Source organism: Lycium barbarum, chromosome 8 (genome assembly GCF_019175385.1).
Source record: "Lycium barbarum isolate Lr01 chromosome 8, ASM1917538v2, whole genome shotgun sequence".
Taxonomy (NCBI): Eukaryota; Viridiplantae; Streptophyta; class Magnoliopsida; order Solanales; family Solanaceae; genus Lycium; species Lycium barbarum.
The window spans coordinates 93,112,336-93,138,271 of NC_083344.1; the positions used below are offsets into that span (position 1 = coordinate 93,112,336).

Here is a 25,936-nt window from a genome sequence, read left to right on the forward strand (position 1 = left end):
CACTTTTATTTGTTCACTTTTGATTTTTCACGTTCTTGCTAAATATTTATTCTCTTCCTATGTATAGACGTATGCAATTCAATTTTAATTCTCCTACACAAATTTATTTCCTCCGTGCACTTTGATACGCTCAAATTACACCTATTAATGGTATAACGCGGACGTTGTCAAATATAGTAACCCAACAAGGTTGGGGTCGAATCCCACAGGGAATATGGTGTGAAAAGGTTACTAAAGTCGTACGATGCTAAGTTCTAGGTCTAATGTCTTAATCCGATGATTTTAGTAAAAGTTGGTTTTTCTATAACTAATTGCTATTTATTGCTTTGGTAGAAATTTATGGTAAAAGAAACTAAGGTTGTGTCCCCGTTAGATAGAGTATATGATCATGGGTATTGATCTTGATATACTTGTAATGGATAATTATATGAATGCACTTAATCTCTATGTGAATCTCTACTATTTCCCAATAAATAAAGATTATATCTTTCTATGATTTTCCCAAATATAAGAAAGTAACTATGAAGAACAATTAATCATGCCAAGTAAATTTTTCTTATTCCTAAGTGAATTTATTAAACAAAGTTTAAAGCTTTGAGTTCTTGTTAGTTATTCTTACCAACCCAAATTATTTTCCCAAATAAATTAAGGTTTATGGCTTTAATCAATGTTTGCAACCATTAATTATGAATGAAGAATGAAGAATAACTAAACCCTAATAATCCATTATTTGTATATCAATCACAAACCCAATCACAAAACACCCATCATTGGGTTCACAACCCTAGTAAGGGAATTTAGTTACTCATGACAAAGAACAAGAAATAAGAAATTGAAGAATTCATAATTGCTTACTTTGAAAGAAAAGATGAATTGATAATACTTGAATTGATGTTTGAATCTTCAAAAACTAGAGAGTGTTTTATGTTCTAAGTCAGGAGACAAAAATATAATAACTAATGTCTATTAAAAACCCTACAATGACTATTTATAGGTTTTGAAAACATAAAAGTTACAGGTTTGCACTTTGGTCCCGTCGTTACGAAATACGGTCCGTAAATTGAAATACAGACCGTAAATCACTTTACGACCCAGTCGTCCTTCAGTTGTGAGCAAATTCCATCTTTTGAAATACGGACCGTAAAGTGGTTTACGGCCCGTAAACTGCCTGGTCGTCTTTCAACTTCCAAAACTCGACTTTCTGCCAATTGCTCGAATGGTTAAATACGTGTTGGAATACGGACCGTGAACTGAAATACAGTCCGTAAACTGAGCTCGTAAATCACCATCTTCTCAACCTCCCTTTCTGGTTCTGTTATCCTTTAATACGACCATGGAATACGACCCGTATTGTAGAATACGGACCGTAAACTGAGTTTACGACCTAGTTCTGCACTTTCAACTGTTGTCATGCCAAATATGTCCCGTCACCTGAAAAACACTAAAAACCACGTAAAATCACATGGACTTGCTTAAAAACAAGTAAAACTTATAGCAGAAAAGCATCGATTTGTGGCGTAAAATCACGCCACATCAACTCCCCCAACTTAAAGTCTTTGCTTGTCCTCAAGCAAGCCATACAAAACAACGACTCAATCTAACACCTAGATATCATAGAATAAAAGTGTCTACATTGGTTTTGACTCTGAACCACCGGTATGCATGTTTTTCTTCAAAGGACCAACCTAATTTTCTAATTCAAAGCAATATACACAACTCAAGAACGTTATGACTAACAATGAAGCTTTAATACATGACATTACATTATCGAGCATATTATGATGCACACAAACGCTACTTTCGGCGGTCACTTTATTTTGCTCAATTCTCATCCTTATGCCCTCACATAGACCAAAGAATGTCCCAACACACATATATACAACAATAATGGGACAAAGATGAAAGACAAGAGAAAAACACTCACACTCACAAAGAATTCATATCTACACATGCAAATACCATAGGCTTGCCCTTATTTTCTATGTTCTCATCCTAGGCTCGTTCGGTTGTGATCACATTAGGACTTGTTTCGGCTTGTAATGTAGGCTTAGGGACGGGTAGGATACTTTTTGGATATTAGTGACTCACCCTCCTTGATACTACAACATCATTTTACCTTGATTCGCCTCTTTTCCTTCCAACCCTTTTTTTTTCTTTCACGTTTTCGACCTCGATGTGGTTTTATTCCTATCCAACTAGCAATTCTTTTTGTGTTTCAATTTTCTGATTTTTTTGTTTTTTTTTTTGTTTTTGTTTTTCATATATGCAACTACCACATCGACTCTTTACTTGCAGACTCCACCACCCCCAACATTTGTTCTCAACATCTACTTCACATTTAGTTTACCCCCAACTTAGGCGCTTTGCCTCGTCTATCTAGTAGCATCAAGGAGGGAACGGGTGCGAAGATGGGTAAATTTCACAACGGGTGAGGTTTCATTCGGCTAGCCAAGAAAAAGGTCAAAAAGGCTCAAAAAGGGAAACTAGTGATATTTTTAGCTTTTAGTAAGGCTTATTTAGGAAAAGTGACTATTTACACAAAGAAAGCCTAAGTTCATTTCACAACCAAACTAACTTACGGATTTCAAACAAGACCAACCAGGAAAGTTATAGATTATACATGCTTAAACAGAATTAAACTAACAACTCACACACACATCGGCATAAGGACAATCATTTTTACACTTGTGACCTCCCTAGTAGTCATTCATCACACACAATACCCCAATAATCACAATGTCATATAAAGAATCAATCATGTCAAACAATAACTGTTCTAAGTATGCATTTTTCAAAATTCTAAGGGGTCCAACATTTTCAACAAACCACAACACATGCCATCAGTTACAAAGTAACACCAAATAAGTCAAAATTATTCTACTCAACCTAAGCAACACCCTAAACATGCCAGTTTCAACAAAATAAACCCCCCTCAGGAAAAGAACTCTGGCAAAGAAAAGCCAAGGGGGCTCCTAGACACATATTTACACTACACTAATTTCAGATAGGCCCACCCCCAACTAAAGAATCAAGCACTCTCCCAGTGCTTCACTTATAAGAACGAGGGAAAAAGAAGTGGTACACTGGTGCCCTTGGTGCTGTACGAAGCTCATGACTGGCCCGCTGCATCCGGCGGCTGACTCGTGGACTCTCCCGGTTTGCGCTGCGGCTCAACCAATGACTGAAGGATTGCCTGCTGCATTTCCGTCTTTTCTGTCTTCTTCAATCTCCTGTCCAACTCCTCTGGGTCCTCAGATGGCTCACAGACCATCTTTCCCGTATCGCGACCAAAAGGTTCGGCATCTTCCGCCTCCTCATCAGAATCCAGCAGATCCAGCACCTTAAACGTGGTAGGCAAAATGGCACGTGGTGCTGGCACTGGTGCGGCTACCATCCCTTGCACCTTGAGTGCTTCAAGCTCCTTTTTCAGCTTCTCCAACTCACTCCTTAATGAACTAGACTCCCCACCGGGTGTGGTCTGCTCTCGAGTCAATAATCTCGCCTCAAAGCTGTCTAGTCTAGCCTGATACACCTCGTGCTTTTTCTCAAACTCCGCACGGATTTCTGTGGTCGCCTCAGTAACCAGCTACTGCACTATTCTCACCACTTTCGACTTAAATTGTTGCAATATTTTTTCTACTATCGTTCAGTCCTCACTGCTTTGACTGAAATATGGCTGTAGTTAGCATGGCTGAAACGCAGCAACTCCAGCTCTGGATCAGCAGGCTCAGCTGTCACAACGGCAGTGGCAGACCCCGAAGGAGGGCCCTGTGTGGCCGGAGGTGGTGGTGGAGGTCTTGCCTCAGAAACACCTAGTGTGGCTGCATCAACCTGTGTATCGACAATATCTAGAATACCTGTCGTGGGAGCCTCAGGCCCAGTAGTAGCAGCACCAATCTCGGACCCTACTAGATCAGTCCCATAAGCACGGCTCGGACTCAACTCTAGCTGAGTGTCATCGTCATCACCGGACTGATCTGCCTCTTGGTCCTTTTTGCTTATCACCTTATTTTTCCTCCAATCCCCTACATGAGCAGCTGTGATGGTACCGTCCCAATCTGGAAGCTGAAATATCCTTGCCCGTCGACACAATTCCATGATAAGACACGGAAATACCATGTTCTGGTTGGGCTTGTGTGCCCGCACATGCAGCTCCTCAGCTATTAGCTCCCCAATATCCATCGGGTACCTTGACATCAAAGAGGCAATAGTGACTGCCTGACTGGTGGAAAGGGTATTATCTGCCTGGGTTGGAGTGATCCTGTACCGCAGCAACGTCCACCAAAATTTAGCATCTGTGGATAAACAGCTTTTAGTAATCTTGGTTTTCCCATCATTAGTCCATTTTTGCTCATATGGCTCCGAGGTGATAATTGCAGCAGTCCATTCCCTCACGGATTTCTTGTCCTTCCTGTCTCGTTTGTCTAGGAACAGGCTCAGATCAATAGGAGCCACAAAATCATCACCAAACAGGACCCTGTTGATGGCTTTGGAGGAAATATCAACCAGTGAGTTCCGGACTGTCACATTCTCCAGCATGGGAATCTCATGCCAAGAACGACTCGGCTTCTTCATTGACATCAAGACGGCCCCATATGATGCATAGAACTCCCGCACAATATGCGGAGCATACTTTCCCGGCTCATGAGTGAACACATCTAACTTGTACCCTTTGATGGTATCATCCAGCTGTGGATGAGCTGAAATACCATCGAAAATCAGTCGCTGTTCTTTAAATATTTTTCGTGGCGGCTGTCCCCCAGCTTCTGTCCCGGCCATCCATTGGTCATACAATTTCTTTGACCCTTTTACCGAGAACCGCAGCTTTTCTTTCTCTAGCCGTTTGGTCCTTACGGCCAGTTTACGACCCTTAGGCGGCGTACCATCATCCGGATCATTACCATCACTAGGCCCTGCTGAGTCACTCTCTGGATCCGTTTGGGTGGCTGCACCCCTACTTGATGCTTCCGTGTCAGAATCCCCCTCTTCAGACTGGGAGGCTTCCGACACAGACTTGGACGGGGTCATAGGTGAGGGCTGTGATGGCGTTGCCGCTGTGTCTTGCGTGGGGGCCCCCCTGACCTTTGGTGGCGGTATAACCTCGGCGTACTCGGATCCTGATTGTTCCCCTTCCGAATTGGAAGGTTCATCTATCAACCTCGAATCCAGCGCGCTTTCTTTCTTTTGCCCGTGCTTTGGGCCCCCGCTTTCTTTGCATTCCTTTTCTGACCCATTCTTGCAAAAGACACAACATATTAGTTACCATGGAACATCCAACCAAAGATAAGACAACTGGACTGTGCACAAGATATATGTTCTGTCTGTGGTCGTAAACTCAAAAGACGGACCGTAAACTGTTTTACGGTCCGAAAAGTACGACCGTAAACTGAGCATTTCCTTGGAGAACATTCTGTCCCTTCATGATATGCTTAAATACGGACCGTAAACTGAAATACGGTCCGTAAAGTACGATCGTAAACTGCTCAATTCGTTGGAAGACTATACTATCCCATCGATATGCTTAAATACGCACCGTAAACTGAAATACGGTCCGTAAAGTATAATCGTGTTTTGCATCACAGACAGAGACATGTTCTGATTTCAGGATTTCATTTCACATCTCGATTTCACATTGTTTTGGGGATTAGGTTACTCAGACTTCACCTACTTTACTACCAATTTTTCGTAATTCCCGGAAGAGTCAAGTTATTGGTGGGCAGACCAAAACTTCAAATATTGAATTTTAAAGTATGGAATGCCCTCCAACCCATTTGGGTTTTATTAACAATTACCCAAGAGAATAAAAAAAACTTTAGCATTGTTATCCCCATACAAGATCATCAACCAAGGTATCAACACTTAATTTCACAAACCCAGCATACTCAACACTTACCATCAAGTTCAAAATCACAGATGTAAAAGAAGAATGGGAATTTTCAATCATACCTTTCAATGATGAACCAACAGATCACTAAAGCACATATTTTGAGAGAACACAACTTGAATCACAGACAAATTTAAACCTAGGGCATAGGGGATACGAATTTTTGGGAAGAGTGGGTTCATTTTTGGGTGTGAGTTGTGTATTTATGGGGTTTAGAAAGATGGAAGATGATGGGTTTATGGTGGGAGATCGTGGGGATGAGGGGGAAATTACGGAGGGAATGATTTAATGGTGTTGGATTTAATGGAGGGAACGAAATGGGTGAACGGTTCTCTGCCCTTATTTAAAACGCTGCTCTTTCTTATATTTCGATCGTGCCCCAACTTTTTTTTTAAACTTTTCTAAATACGTTCCGTCAAGTGATTTACGACCCGTATTTAGAGATATTGATGTGGGCAGTACACTGTATTGCCTCATGATAGTTTACGATCAGGTTTACGGACCGTAAACTGAAATACGGTCCGTCCTCCATGGTCGTAAACTGCCATGTGACATTGCAGTGCATACTATTTTGTGACATTGTTAAATACGCCCTGGTTTACGAGCCGTATTGTGAAATACGGTCCGTAAACTGCAGGCGTATTTTGCAATGTTACGAGACAGTTTCTTACAACTGAACTTACCTGCTTTTCAGCAATATTTTCTGTAATATATTCCTGCACCAAAATAACCATTACCCTATAATAAAAAAAAAGAAAAAAAAGAAAAATAAACATTACACTTGGGTTGCCTCCGAAGAAACGCTTGATTTAACGTCGCGGCACGACGGTGGTGACCATTCACTCCTTATCGTGGTACACCAGATCATTGTTCGTTCCGAGGTGTTTCAACCTGTAGTGATCAACAATCCTATCCTCCAAAACCATTCCGTGATAGTGCTTTAACCTCTTCCCATTCACTTTAAATGTCCGAGTTCCATCTCCGGACTTTAACTCAATTGCTCCATGGGGTGAAACACCTACCACCTCAAACGGTCCAGACCACCTTGATTTAAGCTTACCAGGCAACAACTTCAACCGAGAGTTAAATAGCAACACATGGTCACCCTTGTAGAACTCTCGCTTCAGGATCTTCTTATCATGGTATTGCTTCATCATTTCTTTATAAAGTGCTGCACTCTCATATGCCTGGTACCGAAATTCATCCATCTCATTTAGTTGAAACAACCTGAGCTTGGTTGCTTCCTCCCAATCCATATTCAGTTTCTTCAGTGCCCACATAGCCTTGTGCTCAAGTTCAACCGGCAAGTGACAAGCTTTTTCGAATACAAGCTTGAAGGGTGAAGTTCCAATCGAAGTCTTGAAAGCAGTCCGGTATGCCCATAGAGCATCATCGAGCTTGCGGGCCCAGTCAGTTCTATTTGCATTCACTGTTTTTGCTAGAATACTCTTGATCTCCCTATTGGACACTTCAACCTGTCCACTTGTCTGAGGGTGATAAGGTGTTGCCACCCTATATTTTACACCATGTTTCTCCATCAGTCCCGCGAACGCTCTATTGCAAAAGTGGGATCCACCATCGCTGATTATAGCCCTCGAAGTACCAAAACGAGTAAATATGTTCTTCTTGAGGAACCCCATAACACTCTTGGCCTCATTATTAGGTAAATCAACCACTTCTACCCATTTTGACACATAGTCCACAGCAACCAAGATGTATTTCATGCCACCCGAACTCACAAAGGGTCCCATAAAGTCAATCCCCCAGACATCGAACACTTCCACCTCCATAACAAAATTCATAGGCATCTCTTGCCTTCTGCCGATATTCCCTTGCCTCTGACATTGATCACAGGACCGCACCAATAGATTAGCATCATGAAAAATAATCGGCCAGTAATAGCCGCACTCAAGTACCTTAGCTGCAGTCCGGTTTCCGCTATGATGACCCCCAACAGGAGAGTCATAGCACGCCTTTAGAATCGCCATCACTTCACTTTCCGGAATACAACGCCGAATGATGTTATCAGCGCATGTTCGGAACAAATAAGGCTCGTCCCAGTAGTACTTCCGAGCATCCCGCAAGAATTTCTTCTTTTGGTAGGCTTTGATATCTTCTGGAACTATGCCTATTACCAAATAATTTGCAATGTCAGCATACCACGGTGCCACCTCATTTGACACAGCCAACACCCTCTCATCTGGAAAAGTATCATCTATATCAAGCTCATCAGAAGGTCTCCCAGCCTCTTCAAGCCGAGAGAGATGGTCAGCAACCTGGTTTTCAGTACCCTTGCGGTCCTTCACCTCAAAATCAAACTCTTGCAGCAATAGCACCCATCTGATCAGTCGCGGCTTTGCTTCCTTCTTTGCCATGAGGTATCTCAAGGCTGCATGATTAGTGTAAACCACTACTTTGGACCCCAACAAGTAGACCCGAAATTTCTCAAAAGCAAACACAATGGCAAGCAGCTCTTGCTCAGTCACTGTGTAATTCATCTGTGCAGCATTCAGTGTTCTGCTGGCATAATTGATCGGGTGCATAATTTTATTGTGCCTCTGCCCAAGCACAACACCTATTGCAAAACCACTAGCATCACACATCAGTTCAAATGGCAGGGACCGGTCAGGAGCAACAATAATAGGAGCAGTAGTGAGACGCTCTTTTAACTCCTCAAATGCTTTTTGGCACTTATCATCAAACGCAAATTTAGCCTTTTTTTCAAGAAGCTTGCACAATGGATTGGCAATCTTGGAGAAGTCTTTGATGAAGCGCCTGTAGAACCCAGCATGTCCCAAGAAACTTAGGACACCTTTGACTGAGATAGGTGGAGGAAGTTTTGCAATCACATCAATTTTTGCTTGATCGACCTCGATTACCTTTTCAGAGATTTTGTGACCGAGGACGATTCCTTCCTTCACCATAAAATGACACTTCTCCCAGTTTAGCACCAGATTGGTCTCTTCACACCTTTTTAGCACTTGACCCAGATGGCCAAGACAATCTTCAAACGAATCACCCACCACGGAAAAGTCATCCATGAACACCTCCAAGAAATCCTCTACCATGTCAGAGAAGATTGACATCATGCACCTATGAAAAGTGGTTGGTGCATTACACAAACCAAAAGGCATCCGGCTGAATGCAAATGTTTCATAAGGACAAGTAAAAGTGGTCTTCTCCTGGTCCTCCAAAGCGATGTTGATCTGATTGTAGCCCGAATAACCATCAAGGAAGCATTGTAGGAACGCCCTGCTAGCCTATCAAGCATATGATCAATGAAGGGCATAGGGAAATGGTCCTTGCAAGTGGCTGTATTGAGCTTGCGATAGTCCATGCAAACTCTCCATCCGGTGACAGTTCTGGTCGGGATCAACTCATTCTTTGCATTGCACAACAGTGATGCCGCCCTTCTTAGGAACACATTGGACTGGGCTCACCCATTTACTATCAGCAATTGGGTAAACCACACCCGCATCCATCCATTTGATGATCTCTTTCTTGACGACCTCTTGCATATTCTCGTTCAGTCGCCTCTGATGCTCTACACTTGGTTTACTACCCTCCTTCAACTGAATTTTGTGCTCACAGATCCCAGATGGAATACCTCGAATGTCTGCTATGGTCCAACCAATAGCACGCCTATACTCCCTCAACACCTCCAAAAGCTGCAAAATCTGCTCCTCAGTCAATAGGGCTGAAACAATCACCGGTAATGTATTGTCCGGACCAAGGAACTCATATCTCAGATGTGATGGGAGCTGCTTAAGCTCCAACTTAGGTGGCTCAATGATCGAAGGCTTTTCTGGAGGAGTTGTTCTATTTTCCAGATCAAGATTCAGCTTCTTTGGGTGGTATGTATATGAGCCCAACCCAACAAGTGAATTTACTGTCTCCACATAGCCTTCCATGTCTTCAGCATCGAAATTCATAAGAATACCAGCTAAAGCCTCACCCAAACTCTCTTCTTCCATCTTGAACTCCACTGCTTCATCAACAACATCGAATGAATCAATTACCGAAATACTCTCGTAAGCACTTGGTAACTTCATCCCTTTGCTAGCCTGAAAAGTCACTTCTTCATTGTTGACTCGAAACTTGATTTCATTTTTCTCCGAATCCATCAGAGCCCTCCCTGTAGCAAGGAAAGGTCTCCCCAGAATTATAGGAATGTCCCGATCAACAGCACAGTCAAGAATCACAAAATCAGCGGGCAACATAAAATCACCAACCTGCACAATTACATCATCAACCACCCCAACAAGTCTTTTGATAGACCTATCAGCCATCTGCAATCTCATTGTAGTCGGCCTTGACATCCCCAAACCTGATTGTTTATATATAGCAAGGGGCATCAAATTGATACTCGCCCCATTATCACACAAAGCACGAGCAAAATCATGGTGCCCAATAGAACAAGGAATGGTGAACGCCCCAGGATCTCCCTTTTTCTGCATAGTTGTAGTTGAAATGATGGAACTCACAGTGTGAGTCAAACTCACAGTTTCATGCTGCACCGTTTTCTTCTTGGTCAGCAGATCCTTTAAATATTTCGCAAAACCGGGCATCTCCTTGACAGCTTCCAAGAAGGGAAAATTCAGAGATAACTGCTTCAGCTGATCATAAAACTTCTCAAACTTAGCATCTTCCTTCTTCTTTACCAACCTCTGAGGAAAAGGAGGTTTAGATTTGAAAAGCTGTGTCAGGCGGAGAGCCCCTTTTACAGCCTGCTTGCTTGTGTTATCAGCTTCCATCACCATCTCTGGAATATCAGCAACCTTCTTGTCAGTAGGAATCTCATCAGCAATAATTCAGACTGCACCTCATCCTCTTCATCTATCGGCTCAAGATCAATCACCTTCTCAGCAGCCCCCTGTATTGTTTTACCACTTCTAGTAGTGATGACAAACACACGGTCTACACCGTCTCCCCCATTCTTGGGATTCGGAATAGTGTCACTTGGAAGTCCTCCCTTTTTCGGAGGGTGCTGCTCTCTAGAAATATCCTTCATCTGCGACTCAAGCTTCTGAATAGCTGCTATATGGGAACCCACTGTTTCTTTCAGCCCAGATAAAGTCCTTTCAGACTTAGTTTGATTTGCCAGAATCTTCTCAAGCATTGCTTCAACTTTCGAACTACCTTGCTCTGTTGACTGCCCTTTCGGTGGTATATAAGGATTGGAACTCTTGTTCCCAAAATTGTTGTTGTTGTTGTAGCTCCCTTGGTTCGCACCACCATAATTATTGTTGTAGTTCCCAGAGTTGTTGCAAGCACCTTGACTTTACTGAGGTCTCCATTGATTCTGATTCTGATAGCCACCTCGGTAATTCTGTCTTTGATATCCCCCTTGAGAGTTATTAACATAATTAACATCTTCAACCTGCATAGGAGGCCCATCAAGGAACGGACCATCTTGAGCATGGTACATCCCTTTTGGCAAAACTGTATCATCCTCACAAACATTTACCTTCTTGATTTGAGATTCATCAAACTTCTTCGTCAGCAAGGAAATATTTGTTGCAAGTTCTGCCAATGTTTGTTGGGTGTCTTGATTCTCCTTCACTATATTCTGGATCATAGCACTGCCATACGGTACCACATCAGCATTGTTTGAGTGCCAAGCCTGATTATGAGTTGTCAACTTGTTAAGTATGGTGGTCACTAGTCGAAAGGTCTTGTTCATAAAACAACCATCAGCTGCATTATTAGCTACTCACTGTGTCACTGGATCTAACCCTCAGTAGAACTTCTCCATCAATATATGTTCCGGAAAACCAGGATTCGGGGTCTTCTGCAAATAATCCTTGAATCTCTCCCAGGCTTCATATAGTTGTTCCCCTGGTCGCTGCTTGAATTCATATATCTTGTCAAGAATCTCAGCCTTCTTGCTAGGGGGGTACCACTTCGTGAGAAAAGCAGCTACCATCTCTGCCCATGAAGTAATCGAATTTCGGGGCAGCTTCTCGAACCATGTTCTTGCCTCTCCAGCTAAGGATTATTTGAATAACCTCAACCGAATAGCATCTTGTGGAACATTGTTCTTGATGTGATTAGCACACACATCCATAAAATTATGCAAATGACGTTGAGGGTCATTCTCGGTAGACTCCCGAAAGTATCCCTCAAGTTTCAACAGCTAGTATAGAGATGAGTCAATTTTCACAGTAGCAGCTCCAACTCGAGGTTGAACAATAGCAGATGCATAGTCATCCTCAGGAACAAGTTCAGCAAAAATATTCTCATCATCAGATTTATTCGCCTGATTGTTCAACCGATTCCCCTGGTTACCAGCACGTTGATTTTGCTGATTTTGATTCATGTTCACCTGGTTTACACAGAGTAGAAAACAAGGTGTGATAGAATAAGCAAAAGACTTTAATCAAAGCAAACACTATTTAGTAATTTCAAAACCGTATTCCCCGGCAACGACGCCAAAATTTGATACGCTCAAATTACACCTATTAATGGTATAACGCGGACGTTGTCAAATATAGTAACCCAACAAGGTTGGGATCGAATCCCACAGGGAATATGGTGTGAAAAGGTTACTAAAGTCGTAGGATGCTAAGTTCTAGGTCTAATGTCTTAATCCGATGATTTTGGTAAAAGTTGGTTTTTCTATAACTAATTGCTATTTAGTGCTTTGGTAGAAATTTATGGTAAAAGAAACTAAGGTTGTGTCCCCGTTAGATAGAGTATATGATCATGGGTATTGATCTTGATATACTTGTAATGAATCATTATATGAATGCACTTAATCTCTATGTGAATCTCTACTATTTCTCAATAAATAAAGATTATATCTTTCTATGATTTTCCCAAATATAAGAAAGTAACTATGAAGAACAATTAATCATGCCAAGTAAATTCTTCTTATTCCTAAAGTGAATTTATTAAACAAAGTTTAAAGCTTTGAGTTCTTGTTAGTTATTCTTACCAACCCTATTTATTTTCCCAAATAAATTAAGGTTTATGGCTTTAATCAATATTTGCAACCATTAATTATGAATGAAGAATGAAGAATAACTAAACCCTAATAATCCATTATTTGTATATCAATCACAAACCCAATCACAAAACACCCATCATTGGGTTCACAACCCTAGTAAGGGAATTTAGTTACTCATGACAAAGAACAAGAACTAAGAAATTGAAGAATTCATAATTGTTTACTTTGGAAGAAATGATGAATTGATAATACTTGAATTGATGTTTGAATCTTCAAAAACTAGAGAGTGTTTTATGTTCTAAGTCAGGAGACAAAAATATAATAACTAATGTCTATTAAAAACCCTACAATGACTATTTATAGGTTTTGAAAACATAAAAGTTACAGGTTTGCACTTTGGTCCCGTCGTTACGAAATACGATCCGTAAATTGAAATACAGACCGTAAATCACTTTACGACCCAGTCGTCATTCAGTTGTGAGCAAATTCCATCTTTTGAAATACGGACCATAAAGTGGTTTACGACCCGTAAACTGCCTGGTCGTCTTTAACTTCCAAAACTCAGACTTTCTGCCAATTGCTCGAATGGTTAAATACGTGTTGGAATACGGACCGTAAACTGAAATACGGTCCGTAAACTGAGCTCGTAAATCACCATCTTCTCAACCTCCCTTTCTGGTTCTGTTATCCTTTAATACGACCATGGAATACGGCCCGTATTGTAGAATACGGACCGTAAACTGAGTTTACGACCTGGTTCTGCACTTTCAACTGTTGTCATGCCAAATCTGTTCCGTCACCTGAAAAACACTAAAAACCACGTAAAATCACATGGACTTGCTTAAAAACAAGTAAAACTTATAGCAAAAAAGCATCGATTTGTGGCGTAAAATCACACGACATCACACTTTTACTTGTTCACTTTGGACTTTTCACGTTCTTTAAGAATTAATAAGTCACACGTGGATATATGTCATAGTACTGAATATTTATTCTCTTCTCATGTATACATGTATGCACTTCAATTTTAATTCTCCGACACATATTTATTTCCTCCGTACACTTTTACTTGTTCGCTTTTGATTTTTCACGTTTTTGCTGAATATTTATTCTCTTCTCATGTATAAATGGATGCACTTTGATTTTAATTCTCTGACACATATTTATTTCCTCCATGCACTTTTACTTGTTCACTTTTTACTTTTCACGTTATAGACTAACACAGCATCACCAATGTTACGACCCAAATCTGACACTCAGGTCGTGACCGGGCACCCGTCGAGCTTCTACCCATAAGGCGAACCCTCTAAGCTAATCTTGTGAAAATTAACGAATAAAATGAATAATATGCAGTCTCATAATATAAAGAAAAGTGCGGAAGCGAAATACAAATACTGAGTCTTGCCCACAAACCCCATAAAAATGTCTAAGTCATGGAACTACTAGTCTGAATATAAAAGTACGAGATGTAGCTCGAAATACTACAAAGTCAACTAAAGAAGAAGAAGCCGCCATGATCGAATGGTGGCGCACCTCGATTGAACTAGACCGAACAAAGCTGGAATGAATCAAGTACCGGCTACCTGGTCACCGTTAACCACACCTGCACACATACAACATCAACAAGCGTGAGTCTAAAAGACCCAGCAAGATCATCGACACTCTCAGCTTACCCTTGGGGCAAGTCTTTGAAATCCTTGATAATGCATAAAAGCAATTACACAGTACAAGTATATTAAATATATACAAACACTGAAGCTAAAGTTGAAATCGTGAAGCATAAACAAGAAAAACATGAAATACTCTAAATCTGAATCTATGCTCACGGGACATAGTACGTATTTAGCTATGTCTTACCCCGTCTTCCGGAGAGGGCATTATTTACCCGCATCTTACCGGGACGAGCAATACATGAAATATACTGAATTTGAATGTATGCTCACGGGACATAGTACGTATTTGTCTATGTCTTACCCCGTTTTCCGGAGAGGGCATTATTTACCCTATCTTACCCGGACAAGCAATAGACTCACTACACTGAATTTGAATCTATGCTCACGGGACATAGTACGTATTTGTCTATGTCTTACCCTGTCTTCCGGAGAGGGCATTATTTACCCCCATCTTACCCGGGTTACTTAAAATTCTAGCATTTATCTCTCACCGAACATCAATGGGACCTGTGGAAGTATGCCCCTCTGAAGATATGATAAGTGGAACATACATCCATTCAATACCGCTTCTAAACTTTACATTTGTATAAATAGTATTTATTTAAGCGAAATTACGCTAAAGGACTCATACGGTCATTACTTTTGGAAACTTGGAAATTATCCAATTTAGATCATGCTTGCCCACTCACACAAACTAAATAGTTTAAATGCATACATACAACACAAACCATATGCTTTTATGAAAAATAGTATCTAAGTAAGTGGAACATACATCCATTCAATACCGCTTCTAAACTTTACATTTGTATAAATAGTATCTATTTAAGCGAAATTACGCTAAAGGACTCATACGGTCATTACTTTAGAAACTTGGAAATTATCCAATTTAGATCATGCTTGCCCACTCACACAAACTAAATGGTTTAAATGCATACATACAACACAAACCATATGCTTTTATGAAAAGCAAGTAAACTAAGAGTTTAAACCTCACTTGCCTTATAACCGGAACACCAACCTCTTTTGAAATGCCAAAATCTCTTCAAATGATCTTCAATAGCCACAATCTGTTACTGTGCGTTGGAATTTATCCTACTTCAGTGCTTCAACAACGTCTTTTCCAATACTAATTGCAAGTTTAAAGAAACTGCTTGTGCTTGCTTACTCCATGAAGGACTAGGATCTTCAATAGCCACAATCTGTTACTGTGCGTTGGAATTTATCCTACTTCAGTGCTTCAACAACGTCTTTTCCAATACTAATTGCAAGTTTAAAGAAACTGCTTGTGCTTGCTTACTCCATGAAGGACTAGGAATAGGATAAAATAAACTCAACTTGGTCTTATATGAATCCTAAGTCCCTGAATTTGATCCCAAGGAATAGCTTTGTCCTTAACCCTTTAGTGCTTCTGCCAAGCTTTTATAGCCCTGAGCGTATTGTTTTGTGTAATCCGTACCAAAACTAAAAAAAAAGTCCCAAAGTTATACTCCTTGGTCATTTCAAACGTGCAAGAAAAAAAGGAGTGTGGGCTTGCCCCACTTCTTTAGCCACTTAAATTGTCATCCAAACTTCCCTTACACTTCTTTTCCCATTTAAGCATATTTTGTCATTTAGTCATTAATTTAATTCTCCAACTTACTCCTTACTACGCTTATATATATGTACCGACAAATTCCTTGAGAATACATATCTCTTTCTAAATATGTAGGTGTGTATATATATGTAATGTAAATAATTCTATAGGAAATCAGTTAAAATTAAATAAGTTATAAATAAAGAAGTAATTCAAAAGAAAAATATCGGGTTGTTACATTCTCCCTCCCTTAAAATAAAGTTCGTCCTCGAACGTAAGAAAAGTTCTACCCTTGGTCAAAGAGTGACGCACTGGCAAATCTTAGCCTTCTTAACAAGTCTCTTATGTTTACTGAAATTTCGACAGAGTTTCCCCTGTAATTAGGACTAATGTTATTTATATACTTGTCTTAAAATAGCTAACAACAAAACAATCATAATTTATAAACTAACATATACTAGGGAGTTTCGGGCGACTCCATACCATCAATCACATGCAAATAGGGCACCGAGCGTCCCCGTAGCATCATGCCAAAATTACATATAAAAATTATAAACACGAATGTAACTCTAATGAGACAATATACAAATACCAATGAGACAACTCGAATCTAACTCATTGTTTAAACGAAATGATCGCTCTCAAGGTATGCCTTTCGAAGTATACCATAACTAAAGTTTAGAATTTGCTCAAGAATGATCTTAAGCTTAGCACTTTTTTTTTTTTTTTTGTAAGTCCATTTTTTTTTCACAGATAGGATCCAGCAAATTGCTAAAAGTCTAGACTAACAAAAGCGACTGGATGGGGTCAAACATAGAGTATCGTGACCGTTACTTAACAACCAAAACATAGTAACAACTTTACTATACGTAAAGGGATTGGCTTGTGGTAGAGTTGATTCCAATTGGACGACTTCTTTCAGGCAAATTAAATTAAGCACAAATACATGAAAGTAGCATAATCAGTTGCATCAACTAATGGGGAGAAAGACACGTTCACTTTGCCAGCAGAGAATTTTGGAGTAAATTTTTTTTTTTAAAATTAGGTAAGCTTGATAAATGCAAGACACGTGCATGTTGGGAACTTATTGTGCAACTAATAAGACACACTCTGAAAGCTACCACTCCAATCCGTTTCTCAAAAGTAACTGGTGAGACTGTACCACCTTTTCGACACTGCATCTGTGCAACTAATGTGCTGCATAAGAAATCTGATCCGATACAAAGTACACAGATTCAGTGAGCCTATCAAAAGTTACCCAACTGACTCAATTTCCTCTAAGTTATCCAGTAACTATACCATAAAGCCAACACTGAAACTTCATTGAGCTTGAACTAAAGAAGTCATTCCACTATTTTTCTTAAAACCCTCAACCGATAGAGACTAAATAAGACCTCTTGAAATACCTCCTCTAGGCGCTTAAGATATTAGGTAAAATTCCGATTAGCCTTGATCTTAAATTTTTAGAGCCACCATACTCTATCATATGTGGCATAAGACATCTTATCATACACTTCATACGAATTAATTGACTCGCTGCTGCCCCAACTATTACATGCTGCAAGCAAACCTCTATTATTGCTGAAAAGCTGCTAGTACTGAAGATGGCACTGCTAATTCTGAAGCTGTCCCCAATCATAAGAGAGTCTTGCAGGAGATGGGTTATTTGATTTACATGTCTTGCCCCATCTTCGATGCGTTAGTCTCGTGACTACCCACCTGCCGTGGTCCACGGACTATTCGGCTTACCCGAAAACACTACTAAATATAATATACTATTGATAGATAACTGCTTATAGGACATGGGATATCTAATCCACATGTCTTACCCCATTTGCTGCGCATTGGCACCTTGCCTGACCCACCTTGCGTGGTGCATCTGTAACATATCTTACCTGAATAATAACAAAATGCTTCCAATAAGCATACGAAGTCGTCAAGTGCAGAACATAAATCTCATATCTCATACTTTTGCTAAAAATAAGGACAGGGAAAGAACATCGTGTACCAACCCGGATCGATGTTGTCATATATGAGAGAGCCCTTTTTCTTAAGGACCTGTGTAAACTCTAGGGATTAATATAGAATCCTAATGACTTCATAGTATAAATAGGTATGTCATAACTCTATATACCAAATTGTCGTGGTCCATTCCCAAATTTGTGTTGTAGTTCTCCTCATGCCTCTTCATCTATTTAGAAGTTTATGCTACTCATTTACCCTTCTGTACATGTAGGCAATTAATATACTGAGATTGTCTTCATTACAGTCTAAGCATCTAAGGTCCAGCACACACTCATCTCTTCATCAAAACTGAACTGTCTTATGAGTCAACCAAGTCAAAATTGTTGCGATAATCAACTCTGCTACATGACGACCGTCATAGTCTTGCTAAATACATAAATGACATACTTCCACTGCTTGACTTTTCTCAATCTTTTCAGAATCCTTCTAAACTCATATTTAGCTTGACTTATACCTGTCTATTATGGTATTCTAGTAGAGTTTTGTTCTCTTAGTACTCGACACATATAGTACTCTCAATATCTGTAGAAACCATTATCATATGCTCCTTGCTATATCAATAACACCAATACTGATTTGCCTTTTTTTTTTTAACCCATAAAGACTGACCACAAGTCATCTACGTCAAAGATTTTCTCAAAACACTCGTAGTGGCCTCAATAGTTCTAGAAAAACTGTTTCGGTATATCTAGTCAGGATTTATTTGTATAAATAGTATCTATTTAAGCGAAATTACGCTAAAGGATTCATACGGTCATTACTTTAGAAACTTGGAAATTATCCAATTTAGATCATGCTTGCCCACTCACACGAACTAAATGGTTTAAATGCGAGAAAAGGACCAAAATCATCCATAATGTTTGGGTTTGGTTCAAAATCATACATATTCTTTCACATGGTGCACTAATAGTACATTATGTTTGCATAAGTGGTGCACTTTTAGTCACAATCCCAAATAAATTTAACGGAAAAGAACAAAAATGCCCCTGAACTTTTAGAAAAGGTATAAAAATACCCTTTATTCATCTATTTTGCTAAAACTACCCCTCAATTCAACTTTTTGAGAATTTAATGCCCTTAACTAACGGACAACACTAATTTTTTTTTTAAAAAAATAAATTAAATTGCACATGACATTTTATTACTGAAAAATTAATTTATTCTTTTAAAAAGAAATCTGAAAAATCGTTATTTGTAGAATAAGGAAAAATAATTTTTCAACATCCATTTCTTTAAAAACAAAAATGTAGTAAGCCTTTTATATATATATATATATATATATATATATATATATATATATATATATATATATAAAAAAAACAGAATTGGATTTTCATTAAAACATGTGGAATTTTTTTAAGTTTGGAAAAAAAAATTAACGGGTGGAAACCCCATTTTTTTTTTAGAAAATTCAATTTTTAAATCTGAAAAACTGATTGTTTTTTTAAGTAAAATGTGCAAAACTAATACTCCATAATTTTCTTCTAGATTTAAAAAAAGATAGTTTTCTGGTTTTTTTTTTTAAACACAGTTTTTCCATAAAAAAATTAATTTTTTCAGATTTTTATAAAAATCTAATTTTTCACATTTTGAAAAGAAAAAAAAATTATTGTTGTCCGTCAGTCAAGGTTTTACTCGTTAAAAAAAAGTTTTCCAAATTTAAAAAAATTCCAAGGTTTCAGATTTCTTTTTAAAAGAATAAATCAATTTTTCAGTAATAAAATGTCATGTGCAATTTATTTAAAAAAAAAAAAAAATTAGTGTTGTCCGTTAGTCAAGGGGAATAAATGAGCCAAAAAGTTGAATCGAGGGGTAGTTTTAGCAAAATAGATGAATAAAGGGTATTTTTATACCTTTTCTAAAAGTTCAGGGGCATTTTTGTTCTTTTCCGTTAAATTTATTTGGGATTGTGACTAAAAGTGCACCACTTATGCAAACATAATGTACTATTAGTGCACCATGTGAAAGAATATGTATGATTTTGATCCAAACCCAAACATTATGGATGATTTTGGTCCTTTTCTCGTTTAAATGCATACATACAACACAAACCATATGTTTTTATGAAAAGCAAGTAAACTAAGAGTTTAAGCCTCACTTGCCTTATAACCGGAACACCAACCTCTTTTGAAATGCCAAAATCTCTTCAATGATCTTCAATAGCCATAATCTGTTACTGTGCGTTGGAATTTATCCTACTTCAGTGCTTCAACAACGTCTTTTCCAATACTAATTGCAAGTTTAAAGAAACTGCTTGTGCTTGCTTAATCCATGAAGGACTAGGAATAGGATAAAATAAACTCAACTTGGTCTTATATGAATCCTAAGTCCCTGAATTTGATCCCAAGGAATAGCTTTGTCCTTAACCCTTTAGTGCTTCTGCCAAACTTCTATAGCCCTGAGCGTATTGTTTTGTGTAATCTGTACCAAAACTAAAAAAAAAAAGTCCCAAAGTCATACTCCTTGGTCATTTCAAACGTGCCAGAAAAAAAGGAGTGCGGGCTTGCCCCACTTCTTTAGCCACTTAAATTGTCATCCAAACTTCCCTTACACTTCTTTTCCCATTTAAGCATATTGTGTCATTTAGTCATTAATTTAATTCTCCAACTTACTCCTTACTACGCTTATATATATGTACCGACAAATTCCTTGAGAATACATATCTCTTTCTAAATATGTAGGTGTGTATATATATGTAATGTAAATAGTTCTATAGGAAATCAGTTAAAATTAAATAAGTTATAATTAAAGAAGTAATTCAAAAGAAAAATATCGGGTTGTTACAACCAACTTGTACCAAAAGCTTTACAAACTGTACACGCAATGAATGCTTGTACCATAAGCTATATAACTTGTACACTTTACCCAACTATTTTTTAATCCCACGTGGACATATGTCATAGTACTTAATATTTATTTCTTTCTCATGCATAGACGTATGCACTTCAATTCTAATTCTCCAACACATTTATTTCCTCTGTGCACTTTTACTTGTTCACTTTTGACTTTTCACGTTCTTTAAGAATTAATAAATCCCACGTGGATATATGTCATACATGTATAGACGTCTGTATGCAGTTCAATTTTAATTCTCATACACAAATTTATTTCCTCCGTGCACTTTTACTTGTTCACTTTTGACTTTTCACGTTTTTAAGAATTAATAAATCCCACGTGAATATATATCATAATACTGAATATTTATTCTCTTCTCATGTGTACACGTATGCACTTCAATTTTAATTCTTCGACATATATTTATTCTCTCCGTGCACTTTTACTTGTTCACTTTTGACTTTTCACGTCCTTGCTGAATATTTATTCTCTTCTCATGTATACATGTATGCACTTCAATTTTAATACTCCGACACATATTTATTTCCTTCGTGCACTTTACTTGTTCACTTTTGACTTTTCACGTTATTTAAAAATTAATAAATGAAGTACTCTCTCTGTCCATATTACTTGACTTTTCACGTTCTTTAAGAATTAATAAATGTAGTACTCCCTTCGTCCCCTATTACTTGGTCACATTACTATACTTGACTTTTCACATTCTTTAAGAATTAATAAAAATGAAGTACTCCCTTCGTCCCATATTACTAAAAATATATGTCTATTTTTCTATTCTATATTTTTTTCCGTCTTATCTTCTTATATATAAACGCCCAAGGTGGACGAACACAACAATAAGTTGTAACTGAAATTGTACTCTAAGCAAGGATTAACACGTGTACATTTCAGAAGTTGAACATTAATTCTACCTCTTGTGTATCCACAGGTTCGCAGTATCTTAATTATCCTTTCATTTCCTTCATTTGACATGTACTCCCTTTGTCTCAATTTAAGTGTCTACGTTTGACTAGACATGGAGTTTAAGAAATAAAGATAGACTTTCAAATCTTGTGGTTCTAAATTAAAAATGTGTATAATATAATAAAACATCCTTTGAATCTTGTGATTATAAACTTGACATGTAGGATATCTGAATTGTCAACTTACTAAATATAAAAAGAGGTGGACATAACCAAAATAAGATATATATTATTTTTTTAACAACAAACGCCCAAGTAGATGAACACAGCAACAATAAGTTGTACAAAAAGCAACTGAAATTGTACTCTAAGCCAGGATTAACATGTATCATTTCAGAAGTTTAACATTAATACTACCTTTTTAAGTCCCCACGTGTCCGCAGTGTCTCAATTGTCTTTTCATTTCCTTCATTTGACATATACTCCCTCTGTCTCAATTTAAGTGTCTGCGTTTGACTAGACACGGTGTTTAAGAAATAAAGATAGACTATCTTGTGGTTCTAAATTAAAAATGTGCATAATATAATAAAGTATCCTTTGAATCTTGTGATTATAAACTTGACATGTAGGATATTTGAATTGTCAACTTACTAAATATAAAAAGAGGCGGACATAACCAAAATAAGATAGATTTTAACAACAATTGAGAAATTAAGGGGAAAAATAAGACGAAACGAAAAAAATATGGAGACTCACTAAGGAGAATCGTAGTAGCCTTTGCAAAATATACAAACCATAAAGACCAACTAAATTAATCATGTTGGACCCCGTGCATCGCATGGACATAGTTTGCTAGTTATTTGTTAAGAGCTTATTTTATTAAATTATTCGTACATAAATTATTTGAACAAAATAATAAATCTATGTTGATTTGATGAAATGAATAAGTAAAAGAGAAAATATTTAATATAAAAAAACTAGTAAAACGGAATGGAGGGAGTATTACAAGTAGTTTTGGTCCTATTTGTTATCAAATCTTAATTGTCCATGGAAAAAAGACATTTTAAATAATAATAGTGTCGGGGCTAAATTAGCGCATCTCAATTAATTTTATGTTAAAATTCATTATCTTTCACCAGCACACAAATCGGATAAAAAGGAATTCATATTGTTTTTCTTTTCAATCTTGTCAACATTTTATCTCGAAGAGTAAGTAATACAAGCGTCATCAGTACCATAAATTTGAGTACTCCGGTTACAATTTGAGTATTGTTATTCAATGGAACCTTTTCCACTTCTACGTTTAACAATGTGAAAACAAAATTCTATTCAACATTTTCCTTTCCTCTCTCTTTACTTTAATCTAATGAAAGTTTCTACCATTTATTATAATTTTATTCCAACCCCAAACAAACAAAAGAATTATTTATGTCAGGAATTTAAATTCTTTTTAGTCATAAGAAAGTAAAGCAATCACATTTACAATTTACAAAGGATTTATGAGCCTCATTTACAAGTCAGTTAGGCTTATATAGTAAACCCTTTGTCCCATATTTATTTTAAAATAATATTCTACTATAAAATTAATTAATTTTGTGTCAATTTACTTTAATATTAAGCGTTCTTGAAAGTAACAAACATTAATTCATAGCATAGAAATTACTCCGTCCGTCCCAAAATAAGTGTCACTTTAACAAAATCACGCCCATTAAAAAATCAATAAATACACTATCAATTTTACTAAACTACCCCTCTTTATTTTTGAGAATTGGAGAATATATTAAAGATATTACTTCTTTAATGTTAAGGGTATAGTTGAAAACACTTTCCAATTGTTGACTTGAACTCCTAAAGTGACACTTATTTGGGATAATTTTTTTCTATTAAGGTGACACTTATTTTGGGATGGAGGGAGCACTAATTTAAAGAGTACAATAAGTATTATTGATTGATATTATGATTGTTTAAATACAAATAAAATTAATTTAATCTTATTATTAAATAAAGTGCATATTTATTAAAGAGATATAAGAATAAATTAGTAAAAAAAAAAGCTTTTTATTTATTATTATAATTTTTCAAAGGGCAGGAAACGTGATTACAGCGTTGGAGGGTCAACATCGAAGATATACAACATCATTAACAAGGAAGGCAGAGAATAATGCAGGTTCATACTTGAAATCGAAAGAAATTCGTGATGAATATACTCAACAAAAAGAGGAGAAAGAGAAATCACGAACCTCAGATCTACACTTCAGAGCACAACAGTGAGCTACAGAATCACAAATCGACACACCGGCGGCGGCAAGCTCTTCTCCGGCAGCATACCTCGACGTTGCCACTTCTGGACCGGTCAAAGAGAGTTTTTGATGCTTTTCTTTTTACTGCCTTTATGTTTTCGGGCAACTATCTGGTTTTTGTTTTGTTGCCTATTTGATTGTCAATAAAACAGCCACTAGGTGACAAAAAGCCTAGTGGCCTTAAATTAATTAAAAAAAGAAAAAGAAAAAAAACGTGACAACTAATCCGGGACGGAAGGAGTAAGAGAAAAGGACCAAAATCATCCATAATGTTTGGGTTTGGATCAAAATCATACATATTCTTTCACATGGTGCACTAATAGTACATTATGTTTGCATAAGTGGTGCACTTTTAGTCACAATCCCAAATAAATTTAACGGAAAAGAACAAAAATGCCCCTGAACTTTTAGAAAAGGTATAAAAATACCCTTTATTCATCTATTTTGCTAAAACTACCCCTCGATTCAACTTTTTGGCTCATTTATTCCCCTTGACTAACGGACAACACTAATTTTTTTTTTTTTTTAAATAAATTGCACATGACATTTTATTACTGAAAAATTGATTTATTCTTTTAAAAAGAAATCTGAAACCTTGGAATTTTTTTAAATTTGGAAAACTTTTTTTTAACGAGTAAAACCTTGACTGACGGACAACAATAATTTTTTTTTCTTTTCAAAATGTGAAAAATTAGATTTTTATAAAAATCTGAAAAAATTAATTTTTTTATGGAAAAACTGTGTTTAAAAAAAAAAACCAGAAAACTATCTTTTTTTAAATCTAGAAGAAAATTATGGAGTATTAGTTTTGCACATTTTACTTAAAAAAACAATCAGTTTTTCAGATTTAAAAATTGAATTTTCTAAAAAAAAAATGGGGTTTCCACCCGTTAATTTTTTTTTCCAAACTTAAAAAAATTCCACATGTTTTAATGAAAATCCAATTCTGTTTTTTATATATATATATATATATATATATATATATATATATATATATATATATATATATATATATAAAAGGCTTACTACATTTTTGTTTTTAAAGAAATGGATGTTGAAAAATTATTTTTCCTTATTCTACAAATAACGATTTTTCAGATTTCTTTTTAAAAGAATAAATTAATTTTTCAGTAATAAAATGTCATGTGCAATTTAATTTATTTTTTTAAAAAAAAAATTAGTGTTGTCCGTTAGTTAAGGGCATTAAATTCTCAAAAAGTTGAATTGAGGGGTAGTTTTAGCAAAATAGATGAATAAAGGGTATTTTTATACCTTTTCTAAAAGTTCAGGGGCATTTTTGTTCTTTTCCGTTAAATTTATTTGGGATTGTGACTAAAAGTGCACCACTTATGCAAACATAATGTACTATTAGTGCACCATGTGAAAGAATATGTATGATTTTGAACCAAACCCAAACATTATGGATGATTTTGGTCCTTTTCTCGAAGGAGTAATGTTCACACAAATCTGCAATTCTGAGAAGTTGAGGTGACCTCAGTGTAATTGAGAGTCCTGTTGCAAAAATGCAATTGAAGATACAAAAACGGTCAACAAAAACCTCTCCAAATCATATTCTGCTTAAAAAAGGAAACCTCCTAGAACAATGATTCAGTTACTATTGACTTTAATATTTTGCGAAATGTCAGTCATCGTGATCTTCGTGTTCGAGACACCATTAAGGAAGCTAGTGATAATGGGCCTGGACAGGGTCAAGAAAGGCCGAGGTACTGTGTTCGTAGTTATGGGGTCAACTATATACAGTGTTGTGTCGATCCGA

At 37.2% G+C, this 25,936-nt stretch overlaps 1 long non-coding RNA gene across 1 annotated transcript; it reads right to left on the reverse strand.

Annotated features, from left to right (window-relative positions):
* Positions 1 to 14,167: 14,167 nt before the first annotated feature.
* LOC132606314 (uncharacterized) lies at positions 14,168 to 25,068 on the reverse strand. Its single transcript, XR_009569690.1, has 2 exons — positions 24,100 to 25,068; positions 14,168 to 14,436 (listed from the first exon to the last, which is right to left on the reverse strand). It is a non-coding gene; the product is annotated as an uncharacterized LOC132606314 (long non-coding RNA).
* Between the last annotated feature and the right edge of the window lie 868 nt (positions 25,069 to 25,936).